Source organism: Callithrix jacchus, chromosome X (genome assembly GCF_049354715.1).
Source record: "Callithrix jacchus isolate 240 chromosome X, calJac240_pri, whole genome shotgun sequence".
Taxonomy (NCBI): domain Eukaryota; kingdom Metazoa; phylum Chordata; class Mammalia; order Primates; family Cebidae; genus Callithrix; species Callithrix jacchus.
Window position 1 is genome coordinate 64,629,862 of NC_133524.1, and position 14,317 is coordinate 64,644,178.

The 14,317-nt window shown below is 38.6% G+C and overlaps 1 protein-coding gene across 1 annotated transcript in view; it reads left to right on the forward strand.

Annotated features, from left to right (window-relative positions):
• The window catches only part of AR (androgen receptor), a 166,512-nt gene that overhangs the window by 42,615 nt on the left and 109,580 nt on the right, over nt 1-14,317 (forward strand). The gene's annotated exons all lie outside the window — the stretch shown is intronic.

The window sequence follows — 14,317 nt, forward strand, 5'->3', positions numbered from 1 at the left end:
TTACTTGTTTAGTAAGATAACACAGCTAGGAAGTGGGAGAGGCAAGAGTCGAACCCAGATCTTCCTAGCTCCTAGTACATCGCTCTGTCTACTGGATCATACTGGATCAGCCAGGAGGCAGGAAAATCAGCTGGGGAATGTGGTGCCAATGTGTGATGTTTACCTAACTGTGTACATCCTTGCTGGAAGCCAGCCATGATTTATGTTGCATAAGTATTCATTAATGTTCATTTTATTTATTTGGCTAACCATCTGCTTTTCAGGGTGAAGGCAAGCTAGGACAAGAGCAGACAAGCAGCCGGTGCTTTCCATCGAAGTTGGGCTGCTTGTTTGGAAGTCACACTTTTTGGTGGTAGAATATAGTTCTAGTATAGCTTTTATTCATTACTGCATCTACATGGATAGACATTTTCCGAAGAACAGCTGAAAATATGTGTAAGTCCAAGAATATTTCTGATTTAGACATAGTCTTTGAGCACACTAGGAAATTCGGTCAGAATGCTTCTGGAAAGGCTACCTTTCCAGAATGAAATGAAAAAAAGAATGGACTTTGAAACTGGTTAGATTTGGGTTATACTCACTTAAAGTGTGACCCTGGCAAATGATTTAACTTCTCCAAACTTCACTTTTCTTATTCTATGAAGTGAAATTTTAAAATGCCATCTTGCCTTATTGTTGTGAAAATGAAAATGAGATCTCACACCAGGATCTCAGTAATATTGCTTGTCAGTAATAAGCTACTCAGTAATATTGCTTCTCTCCTTTCCCCTTCCCCAGTCCTTTTCCCCCAGACATTCGTTGGTTATTCAAAGGCATGTATTCTGAAGTCTGCCTACTGCTCCACCTTGAAATACACTGCTTTTGCAAGAACTGATTATCTATTTTCCTGTCTTCCAAGGCCCCCTATTTTCCACCCCACCCTCCCAATTCTGGGGGCTTCCAAAGTGGGCAGGTGCAGAATGTCCTATGGAGCATCAGAGGCTGTTACTCAGTATCCTGGCCAGCACTCCTAACTGCTCTTTGTACACATGCCATATGAAGGCAATCTCCAGGTCTTGGAGCCCATGTGTGTGCTATGCATTGCACTGCTTCTTGTACCCAAATCCATCTCAAGGGTGGGAAGACCAGGCTCAGACTTGTCCTTGGAGCAGATTTCTCAAACTGCCCATACCCTCATACTGTTTGATTAAAAGAAGGTGCTTCAAACTCTTTGGCTTTTTGTAGACTAGAATCAGAATGATTGGTGGCGCCTCTGTCCTCAAGGTATCCAAAGCACTTTGTAAGGCAATATGACAAGCGCTGAGGCTGTACAGGCCAGTACAACAGCCGCCACCCAGCACTTCACAATTAGTCATGCCCAGCCTGGGATCATCAAGCCTGTTTTTATTGGAAGAGCAAGATAAGGGAGGGAATGCTAGTTGGCAATTTCCCCAGGCACCCTTTATGAAAGTGCCCTTGGCTCTTCAAATTTCAGCTGAATAACCAGCTCAGGCAAATTTTCTTCTATCAAAAAGCAGAACGTGATAGTAACAAGCTAATGCCTGGCTGATGCCCCAGGACATTGACCAAATAGACTTGGCCTCACAATTGGTTTTTGTTCTCCATCTCCTTTCCCCCATTTTGTTCTTTTTCTATCTTTCTTTCCCCATTCCCATCCTCAGAGTGTCCTCAGTCAGAAGTCAGCCATGGGCTGGACAGTTTAACATTTTAAGATGATCCCTATTCTGTCCACCTTTCTTTTACTTCATATCATTGCTTTTAGAGCAAGGACTATTCTGGAAGTGAAACTACAATAACACCCTGGGCTCCTTTCTCTCTAGTAGTAATCAACACACTTGTAACTACATGTTCAAATTTGTCTTTCTTATTTCTACTTAGGTTCATGAAAGCAAGGGACATGCCTGTGTTGCTCACTTTCTCTTGGCAGGCATATATAGCAAGTCATCAAAAAATGCTTGTTAACTATAAATTAAGTGTTTAAGAAGTTCATTGTTAGTATCTTATCCCCTGTCTTGTTTGTAAGCAGCTGGCTTCTTCTATTTGTAACTTATCTTGTTTTCATTTCCATATTCCCCAAAGGAAACTTTAGCTCAGGGCCTTACAGAGTGTGTTTACATTACATTACATTACATTACATTACATTACATTACATTACATTACATTACATTAGTATGGTAAAATGAAATCAACTCCCCTTCCCCTTGCCTTCTAACTGACATCAATTTGGAACTAGGCTTGCATTGGCTTTGTCTTCACAGCTAATAGAGTCCATTTTGTGGTATTCACTGCTGTCTTCCATGAGGGTCCCATGGAGAAAGTTTGTCGTGGACATATATTTTGAGGGCAGACTCAACCTGAGTAGACATGATTGAACTTTCCCCATCTGCCTCCCAGAGATCACTACCTGTGCTTTGATAAAAAGAGAATTGTAGGAGTCCTCTCAAGGTAGAGAGGCCTAAAATTAGGCATGGCAGTCATGTCTTTGTTGTATATGGGGGTGGAATACAGGCAGCCAGCTTCTGCTCTGTTTTCTCCCTTGCTTACACCACTCAAGGGGAGGGGCTGTATCCTCAAGCATGCCCGGTGGTTCCTGTCCCTGGCTGAATGACTATTTTACATATTCCAATAGAGAAGCTTAGAACACATCTAGGTTGCCACTGTCATTTGAAGTTGGAATTTTTTTACAATATATTATATATATATATATATATATATATATATATATATATATATATTTATTTATTTATTTATTTATTTATTTATTGCATTTTAGGTTCTGTGGTACATATAAAGAACATGAGGGATTGTTGCATAGTTACATACATGGCAATGTGGTTTGCTGCCTCCATCCCCATTACCTATATCTGACATTTCTCCTCATGTTATCCCTCTCCAACTCCCTATCCCCCACTGTTCGTCCCCTAGTGCCCCCCAACAGACCTCAGTGTATGATGCTCCCCTCCCTGTGTCCAGGTGTCCTCATTGTTCAACACCCACCTATGAGTGAGAACATGTGGTGTTTGATTTTCTGTTCTTGTGTCAGTTTGCTGAGAATGATGGTTTCCAGATTCATACAAGTCCCTACAAAGGACACAAACTCATTTTTTACTGCTGTATAGTATTCCATGGTATATATGTGCCATATTTTCCCTGTCCAGTCTGTCACTAATGGGCATTTGAGTTAATTCCAAGTCTTTGCTATTGTAAACAGTGCTGCAGTGAACATTCGTGTGCATGTGTCCATATAATAGAACAATTTATAAACCTTTGGATATATACACAGTAATGGGATTGCTGGGTCAAATGGAATTTCTATTTCTAGGTCCTTGAGGAATTGCCACACTGTCTTCCACAATGGTTGAACTACTTTACACTCCCACCAACAGTGTAAAAGTGTTCCTGTTTCTCCACATCCTCTCCAGCATCTGTTGTCTCCAGATTTTTTAATGATCACCATTCTAAGTGGCGTGAGATGCAGTGTGGTTTTGATTTGCATTTCTGTAATGACCAGTGATGATGAGCATTTTTTATATGTTTGTTGGCCTTGTGTATGTCTTCTTTTGAAAAGTGTCTGTTCATATCCTTTGCCCAGTTTTGAATGGGCTTGTTTGTTTTCTTCTTGTAAATCTGTTTTAGTTCTTTGTACATTCTGGATATCAGTCCTTTGTCAGATGGGTAAACTGCAAAAATTTTTTCCCATTATGTTGCTTGCTGATTCACTTTAATGAGTGTTTCTTTTGCTGTACAGAAGCTCTGGAGTTTGATTAGGTCCCATTTGTCTATTTTGGCTTTTGTTGCCAATGGCTTTTGGTGTTTTAGTCATGAAGTCCTTGGCTATGCCTATGTCCTGAATGGTTTTGCCTAGGTTTTCTTCTAGAATTTTATGGTGTTAGGTCTTATGTTTAAGTCTTTAATCCATCTGGATTTAATTTTAGTGTAAGGTATCAGAAAGGGGTCCAGTTTCTGCTTTGTGCACAATGCTAGCCAGTTTTCCCAACACCATTTATTAAACAGGGAATCTTTTCCCTATTGCTGGTTTTTGTAAGGTTTGTTAAAGATCAGATGGTCGTACAGGTGTGGCATTGCCTCCAAGGCCTCTGTTCTGTCCATGGGTCTTTATCTCTGTTTTGGTACCAGTACCATGCTGTTTTGATTACTGTAGCCTTGTAGTATAGTTTGAAGTCAGGTAGTGTGATACCCCCAACTTTGTTGTTTTTGCTTAGAATAGACTTGGCTTTGCCAGCTCTCTTTTGGTTCCATAAGGTGTTTTTTTCCCAGTTCTGTGAAGAGGTTCATTGGTAGCTTGATACAGATAGTGTTAAATCCACAAATTGCTTTGGGCAGTATGACCATTTTCATGATATTGATTCTTCCTAATCATAAGCATGGAAGGTTTTTCCATCTATTTGTGTTCTCTGTTATTTCCTTAAGCAGTGATTTGTAGTTATCCTTGAAGGGGTCCTTTACATTTGTTAGTTGTATTCCTAGGTATTTTATGCTTTTGTAGCAATTGTGAATGGGAGTTCGCTCATGATTTGGCTCTCTGTTAGTCTGTTATTGGTGTAGAGGAATGCTTGTGATTTCTGCACATCGATTTTGTATCATGAGACCTTGTTGAAGTTTCTTATCAGTTTAAGGAGATTTTGGGCTGAGATGATAGGGTCTTCTAAATGTACAATTATGTCGTCTGGAAATAGAGACAGTTTGACTTCCTCTTTTCCTAATTGAATACCCTGCATTTTTTTTCTTGCCTGATTGCTCTGGCTAGAACTTCCAGTACTATATTGAATAGGAGTGGTGAGAGAGGGCATCCTTGTCTAGTTTCAGATTTCAAGGGGAATTCTTCCAGTTTTTGCCCATTCAGTATGATATTGGCTGTAGGTTTGTTGTAAATAGCTTTCATTGTTTTGATATATGTTCCTTCTATATGTAGTTTATTGAGAGTTTTTAGCATAAAGGGCTGTTGAATTTTGTCGAAGGCCTTCTGTGCATCTATTGAGATAATCATGGTTTTTGTCTTTGGTTCTGTTTATTTGATGGATTACGTTTATAGACTTGCATATGTTGAAGTAGTCTTGCATACCTGGGATGAAGCCTACTTGATCATGATGGATAAGGTTTTTGATGTGCTGTTACAGTCAGTTTGTTAGTATTTTGTTGAAGATTTTTGCATCTATGTTCATGAAGGTTATTGGCCCGAAGTTTTCTTTTTTTGTTGAGTCTCTGCCAGGTTTTTGTATCAGGATGATGCTGATCTCATAAAATGATTTGGGAAGGATTCCCTCTCTTTGGATTGTTTGGAATAGTTTCAAAAGGAATGGTACCAGCTCCTCTTTGTACTTCTGGTAGAATTCAGCTGTGAAACTGTCTGGACCGGAACTTTTTTTGGTTGGTAGGCTAGTAATTGCTGCCTCAACTTCAGCCGTTGTTATTGGTCTATTCAAGGTTTCAACTTCTTCCTGGTTTAGGCTTAGGAGAGCTTGTTAAAGCTATCTAGTTCAAAGTACCCACACTCTTATTCTTTTGTCTTTCCTACTGGTTTTATTTTTCTCATCTTCCCAGGTGTTTGATGATCACTAAGAGCTTCAACAATGTTCCCCCTGACCGGGTAGGAAGCCAAGAGTTTGGTTTATGGCATAGAAGAATGTAGGAAATCAAGGACTAGGTATTGGTGGGGAAAGGGTATAAAGCCTTTCTTTCTTGGGTTAAGCAGAAAGAATTTAGATTTCAGAGTGGAAGCCTTGAATTTTCACATATAGCAGTGGCAAAGACTTGTTCTTTGCTATAATAACAATTGTTCATTATCTTTCCTGTGTGGTTTTGGGGTCAAGGACTGGCTACAAGTTTTAGTGATCTCAGTCGTGTGACTTAACCTCTTTAAACTTGGATTTTCTTCATCTGTACAATGGAAATGATGACAATAATTACTGCCTTACAGAGGTTGATAATAATGATGTCTCACTAGGAAGAGAAGATAAGGGATAAAAAGGCATTTTACAAATGGTAAAATGAGGTTATGATTTTTAAAGCTATTATTATTTTTTTTTCACTGTCTGTTTTGTCAACACTTCTATTTTCTTGCCTTTTGTACAACATGGATAATTTAGATGTGACTCTAGACAAGAGGAATGGATCAGATGACTTCTTAAGTTCTCTTCCAGTTTAGGAGTTCCTAAACTATGTTTTCTTGCCTTCCAGACTACCCAAGAAAGAAAATTCTCTTTTAAGACAGAGTAGAAATCTGGAATTCATCAGTTTTGATAATGCCTCCTAAAGTGTAATCTAAGATAGTGCTCCTCCATTAAGTTCTGATGTCTGACCATTGTTCAAATAAAGAGTAAAACGCAAATGATAGCAAATTGGCTGCATTCTGAATCCTTTTTTTATTAGGGATAACAATAAGTCTTTCTGGTCACAATGACCTTTGATTTGCTGTTTCTGCAATCTCACGCTTGTCCCAGGATTCTTCTTCCACTTCTGCACTTACAGTGTTTCTTCCAGGCATCAGATTAAACTTTAAGCTAGCTATGTGTATGTGCATGGGCTGTGGCCCTGAAAAAAATTAGCCCGAAAGAGAAAAAAGTCAAAGTTGTGGGCTAGAAGTAAGCATGCTACTAGAAACAGAATTTGGGAACACAGCTCGGCCTAGAAAAGTGACCTGTTAACTTGTTACAGTTGACACCAATAAGTATAGGATGGGTTGGGAAAAACTATGCTGACCAGTAAGGTGGGAGAGAATAGGGTCAGAATATATGTCTCTGTAAAACTGAGAAAAGAAGACAGAGAAAAAAAGCACATAGAGAGAAAAATTAGTTTAGAGGTAATGTGTTAAAGTGTGAGAAATAAACTGAGATCTTGACTTCTCTTGAATATATTTTTAAATAAAGTATTCCTTTCAACTCCAAATGCAGGCGTCTTGGTTCCCTTCTCACACCTCCACTGCGGATGAAAGCTGAATCTTTAAGATGGGGTTGGCTGGATAGGTTGTGCCCCTTGGTGTACACTGTGCCCCCTGCAACCCCAATAAGGCCCAACAGGGCTTTCCAAGGAGGCAAGATTCTGACGATACATTTCTATTTAGTGAAAATGGGTAGAGAAAATCATCTCTTAGAAGCAATTAACCAAACATAAAATCTTCAAAGGGGCTTGGTAGGATGCCCAGGGAAGAGCCACGAGATGAAAACTCCAAGATGGAAGCGCATTGTTGCAGCAACACCATTCTCCAGTTTCTCTTGGAGTTGTCACCACCCTCTCCTTTGTTCTCACTGCTGACATCATTTGTAAAGTAATTTCTTCCCTTAAATAAACAAGATGTTCAATGCTCTAAATAATCAAAGAAGAGTTATCTACAAGAAACCTCAGCAGAAGTATTTTCTTCACTTTACAGACTGAAGTGGGATAATTCTCTTTACAGAGGTGCAGTAAAGGCTGTGAGAGGAGGCATAATCAAGTTAAGAGATGCATGATGACTTTAAAGGCATTATATATGTGAAACTAAGATAATATGTTCAAGAGTAAAGCTGTGCTGATACAGAACCCACTGAATTCCTTACTATTCTGTTTGACTGACTATAGGCTTATTAATAAAGAACTTGTGGTTCTAGTGTTCATTGAAATTACCCATATTAGGTTTATGTGGGGATGTGAGGATCTATGTCTACCAACTGCAGCCTCTGCTGCCGGTTGGAGGCAGAAACCTGGGCTGAACAATAGGTAAGAGTGTCAACTCTACAGATATCGCACATACTAAACAAACACAATATAGGGCAATCCAGGTTTACACAAAGTATTAATTTGGGAATAATTATCCTCAATTTCACTTCCTTAAAATATTTTGAATAAGGTGTCTTTTAAGTAAGAAGCTCCCTGACTACATTTAAAATATAGATTGATTATATACAGTTTTCCTACCTTTCCAGAAGTATCTCTGTTGTATAAAAACAAAAAATGCTGAAACTTAAAAAAAAAGATGTGCCTCTCTTCATACATTTGTCATTCTTGAAAAATTGTAAAATGAAGTGACTGCATATCACATCATGTTCCCTATTGATTTCTTTTCGTTTTTTTAGGAATATTCCCAGAAACAAAAAATTTTTTAAAAAATCTAAGCATGCTAGTTAAGACTTAAGATAAATCTATTTAAGTCATGTTAATATGAACTATTTATAAAGATTTTTGTGATATTCTTATCACTGTAGAACTTCAAACATAGCCTAAAGGGAAAGGTTAGTTACCTCCACAAACTGTGGCAATGAATTACTGAGTAATTGCTAGCAACTGATTTTTGGTGCTTCTTGTTTTGATAGTATAACAGTGCGAATAGCTTTTAGAAGAGCAAAACTAAGAAAACCTGGGGAAATGCCATTTCAGAATTTCTAATTTTAAAGAACAAGTAAAATGGTGCCAAGAAAAAATAAAATAATCTAACCAACCTCATAGTCTACAATGTAACTCTTTTATTTTGATAATGCTATTCTAACCCTATCTACTTCAGTCCATTCCCACCCAGATGGTTTAGGAATCAAATTCTCAATGTTTCATCACTGTTAACATTAGTTTTTTTACTGTTCACTTTAGTTCTTAAATGGTACAGTGTCGTAAATTCCCTCAACCTCCTTCACATTTCATTTCTTTGGAAACTGTTTACCTTTTCATTGAATCCCATATGATCCTTTCTGAAATAGACCCTTATCTTTACCTTCTTCTTTGGAGTCTTTCTCCTACTTGAATTTATGAACTTCTTAAACTGGCCACTTTGGGTCTGCCATAGTTGATGTCAGTAATAAAGTTTGTTTGTTTGTTTGTTTGCTTGCTTGTTTATTTGTTTGTTTTTGAGATGGAGTTTCACTCCTATTGCCCAGGCTTGAGTGCAGTGGCGTGATCTCAGCTCACTGCAAGCTCCGACTCCCAGGTTCAAGCAATTCTCCTGCCTCAGCCTCCTTATTAGCTGGGACTACAGGCACGTGCCACCATGCCCAGCTAATTTTTGTAGTTTTCGTAGAGACTGGGTTTCACCATGTTGGCCAGGATGGCCTTGAGCCCTTAACCTCATAATCCACCCACCTCAGCCTCCCAAAGTGTAGGAATACAAGAGTGCGCCACCACATCCGGCCAGCAATAAGTTTTCTTAAGTGCTTTCTTAATGTAATTTTTAAAAAATGATCGGAACTGTTTTGTCATACAGGCAACAGAATGTTAAACATTTCATAAAACAATGACAAATACACATGAATTTTTCATCAGTTATGAATGCTTTTCCTTTTAACATTGAACACGTTTTTGCAACTGAGATAAGTGTGATTTTCATTTTTAGAAGGGACATGATAAAGTTAAGGCAGTGGTTAATTTTTTCAGATTAGTTTTTCGGAAAAGTGACTGTTTCTGTATATTCACTTAACCCCAGGCATCAAATTACTTTAATCAGAAAGAACTGAGGAATGATTTGGTTATTTTAGTGCCTTTTTTGAGACAAAGTCTAAATCTGTCACCAAGGCTGGAGTGCAGTGGTGCACTCGTGGCTCACTACAGTCTCAATCTCCTGGGTTCAAGTGATCCTCCAACTTCAGCTTCCCAGGTAACTGGTACCACAGGTTGGCACCAGCACTCTCTGCTAAATTTTTTTTTAATTTTTCATAGAAATGGGGTCTCACTATGTTGCCCTGGCTGGTCTCGAAATCCTAGGCTCAAGCAATCTTTCCACCTCAGCCTCCTAAAATGCTGTGATTACAGGCATAAGCCACTAAACTCTCTCTGTTTTAGAGCTTTGTCAAGTTTTGGAAAGAGAACCATTTACAATATAACAGATTAATTATGGATTTTTGAGGCTGTTTTTATCATAGTATATGTGGTAAACAACAGCCACCCCTTTATAATATTTCTTTTTTTTTTTTTTAATTTTTCATTGGATTATAGGTTTTGGGGTACATGAGCAGAGCATGCAAGACAGTTGCGTAGGTACACACATGGCAGTGTGCTTTCTTTTCTTCTCCCCTTCACCCACATTTGGCTTTTCTCCCCAGGCTATCCCTCCCCACCTCCCCCTCCCACTGGCCCTCCCCTTTTCCCCCCAATAGACCCCAGTGTTTAGTACTCCCCTTTCTGTGTCCATGTGTTCTCATTTTTCATCACCCACCTATGAGTGAGAATATGCGGTGTTTCATTTTCTGTTCTTGTGTCAGTTTGCTGAGGATGACGTTCTATTTAATAAAAATGAAAAGATTACTTTTGTTTTGAATAACAAACATAAGAGTTTTAACAAAGCAAGCATCTGTAGATTAGCACTAATAAACCGAACCAAACAAAAACCTGTATGATAGCTGTTTTTTATACAATTACATAAAAAATTACTACACAAAATTTTATCCTAATCAGTGTGAAAAACTGAAAATATTGGTTTATAGGGCCAACTCACTCTTCAGAGTCCTTTTCCTACCTACTACTGCTAATAAGCCAATGAAAAACTCCCTGCTGGGTGTGGTGGCCCAGGCCTGTAATCCCAGCACTTTGAGAGAAAAAGGTAGGTGGCTTGCACTCAGGAGTTTAAGACCAGCCTGGGTAACATGGTGAAACCCTGGCCCTACTACAAATACAAAAATTAACTGGGTGTTATGGTATGCTGTAGTTCCAGCTACTCAAGAAGTTGAGGTGGGAGGATTGCTGGAGCCCAGGAGATTGAGGTTGCAGTGAGCCCAGATCACATGACTACGCTCTAGCCTGAGCTACAAAGTGAAACCTTGTCAAAAAGAAAGACTTCCCCCCTTTTTCAGTTCGTAAATAATTTTCCAATCTAGAATACATAAGATTCTAAAGGCAGACAGTCAGAATTTCAGATCTGCAAAAGTTGCGGCTTTAATCTAGACTAGAATATCTTTCACATCAAAGGGTTGCCTCACCAGTGCTCAAACCTGCCTATCTGAAAACACTCTGAGCTCAAAGGCTGCTTGAAGTCTTAGCTTGAGTACTTAAGAGAGTGCTATGGAGGGATTGTTGATGAGAGCTGTGTCACAGCTAATTCTTCTCTAGTAATTAAAGGTTTAGAAAACTCTTACACTGCATATTGACAAATTTAGTAAACAAAATGAGCTTGAGAAAAAAATCACGGCCTGCCATGGTCTGTTTTCTTTCTTTTTTTTTTTTTTTTTTAATAAAGCCTTTTTAGAAAGGTTATGCGACCATATAATCTGTAACTACTGTAGTGGTATAAATCCTGATGGTATAATTTTAGTTTTTAAAAACTATCTTTACTTCACTCTACCTTAGATTAAATTTATTTTATATTTAAATGATTTTTTGTTTATTATTTTATAGTAAGTTTTTCATAGAATTCACAAAATTCATTAGAAAGATTTTTTACTTCCTTAAGTCACGAAGTTTCTGATTTGTCAATGGATTTCACAGAAACCCTGTATCTACAAAAAAAAAAAAAAAAAAAAAAAAAAAGCCAGGTGTGATGGTGCGTGTCTGTAGTCCCAGCTACTCAGAAGGCCAAATTGGGAGGATCGCTTGAGCCCAGGAAGTTGTGGCTGCAGTGTGCTATGGTCATACCACTGCATTCCAGCCTGGGTGACAAAGCAAGACCTCAGCTCCAATAAATAAATAAGTAAGTAAATCATTTTCTACCTTGAAAAGCTTATAAACATATGAAACACCATGAGGTTCTCTGATATAGTTTGGATATCTGTCCCCACCCAAATTTCATGTTGAATTGTTATCCCCAGTGTTGGAGGTGGGGCCTGGAGGGAGTTGCTTGGATCATGGAGGCGGATTTTTCATGAATGGTTTAGCACCATCCCCTTGGTGCTGTCGTGATACTAAGTTATCATGAGATCTGGTTGTATGGCACCTCCCCACTTGCTCTCTTTTTTCCTGCTTTCACTATATGACATGCCTGCTCACCCTTCACCTTCTGCCATAATTTTAAGTTGCCTGAGGCCTCCCCAGAAGCTGAGCAGATGCCAGCCCCATGCTTTCTGTACAGCCTGCATAACCATGGACCAATTAAACCTCTTTTCTTTATACATTACCCAGTCTTTATAGCAAAGCAAGAATGGACTTACACAATCTCTTTTGTATCAGGGAGAGGATCTCCTTGGTGACTCCACTTCTTTTCTTTGTTTATATATCCTTCTAGATGATATATTTATTTCCTTTGTTTTTCTATTGATTTTTACTCTGAAATTAAACTAATTTATTAATAGAAAACATTTAAAAATCTCATTTTAGATTATTTTGACTGTCTGATTTTTAAAAATGATTTTAAAAATCTACCTTGGCCTCCATATGCAGTCAAAGAAACATATTTTAAGCGTAGTATTTTCTTTGTGGATTTTGCCTCCCTCAGTGTGTTCAGTCTGTGTATATTCATTTCTCCCACACTGTAAGAAGCTAGTCAGATGGATAATTGGATTATCATGCTACATGATCTTAGCACACTCATTTTAAGCATATGTAGACTGGTGAGCACCACTTATTACATGTCATTTATCTAGAGAAACTAGTTGGGTTATGGCTGCAAGATTCTCACATGAAAAGATACATGTGGTGATGTTTTCTCAGGCAGTTAAGCAATGAAGTATATCCTGATTTGCACTGAAAATAAAGATTCCTTTAAGGGGAGCATTTCTAGTTCTTTCATTCTTTAGATACCATATGCTAAACATTTTTCTCTGCACTAAAACAATAACTAGGTCTTATACTCACCTTACAGCCTACATCACACCCATTTCACAGGGAGAGGAACAGAGAATTAAGTGATTTGCCCCAAATTACATAACTAGGAAGTTATTTGTTTGGTGTGGAAACTTGTTCAGAAGGTAATTACATTGTAATGTAGGGAGAATTTCTTGCACTTCTCTTGAGCAGGAGTCAAAAACCCTTTTTTGCCCTAGCCCAGAGAGTAAACATTTTAGGCTTTGTGGGCCATATGGTCTCTGTCAAAACTCTACTTTGTTGTTGTAGTACAAAAGCAGCTATACAGAATCTTGAAATGAATGAGTGTGGCCACGTTCCAGTACAACCTTGCAGAAAAGGCAATAGGCTGGATTTCGCTCTGAGGCTGTAATTTGCTGACCTCAGCTCTTGAACTGAGCTCTTTAACTGACCTTAGCTCTTGAACTATGGTCCAAGATCCTGAGGTCCTATTTGGTACCTCCGTTTGCTCTCCCTTTCACTCTCTGGGAGCATAGCTAAATTCAAAATTGAATTATATGCTATATATAAGCACACTTATATTCCTGGGATCTTCATGTTGCTTAATATTAACCTCCTGAAGTTTTTCACCACAACCTGGGCACTTTTCTGATTTGCTCACTTCTAGCCCCACCTTTGGGCCTTTTCACAAGCAGACACACAGATTTTCAAGAGAGCTGTATGATACTGAATGCAGAAAATTTGGCTCATACTGGCCTATGGACTATCTGCTCACTGCCCTGATAACTATTTTCCAAGGGAGTGGGTGCCCCACCTTTCCTATACAGAGTTTTTTGCTAGTCTTCCCCTAAAAATTCTAGATATACCTTGCTTTTACACTAAATATGTTTCACTGGGACCAGCTGGAAAATGAAAAATAGAATTATCCAACTGCTACTTTAAAATTGGACAAGGATTTTTTTTGGGGGCGGTGGTAAAAATCATTTTAGCAGACCAAATATACTTTTGGTGAAAGGCAGCCTGTTGCAAGGACAGAACACTTGGACATCATTTTGAAGTCCTGGTTGCCTTTACTGCTGACTAGCCCACAGTGTTTGTGGCCTTGGGCAAATCACTTCCCCTCTGTGAGCCTCAGGTTATTCATCTTTAACATGAGGATAATACCTGTGATCATAATTACTTCTTTGGATTCTGCAGAGAACTGAAGGAGATAATGGATGTAAAAGTACTTTAGTGCCCAGCACTGCTCCTTATGAGAATGAAGAAATAATTGAGATTAGTGAGCCATTGAGGCAACAGTGCACAAAGTGCTGAAAACTCACTGCTTAAATAAGCACCTCTTTACTGCTTTTGTGGCACTTTGTAGCAAGGTGTTTTTATTCTGATTAGAAAAGTAATGCTTGGTTTTGTTTGGCTCCTTGCTTAGTAGACCCATAATAAGGATACCTATTTGGACCATTCGTTCAAATATTATTTTATTAATATGGAATTATTTGACTCCCGAAGCCACAGTCTTCTTAGCTGCACCCTATCCCCACTCTCACCTCAACTGTTTTTTTTTTTTTTTTCACTTTTTTTCTTCTCAGGGGAAAGTTTGAGGCAAATAATGTCTTCTTATGATCCAAAACCAAGCATGATGGTGATTTATTCACCAAGCGGTTCCTGAGTA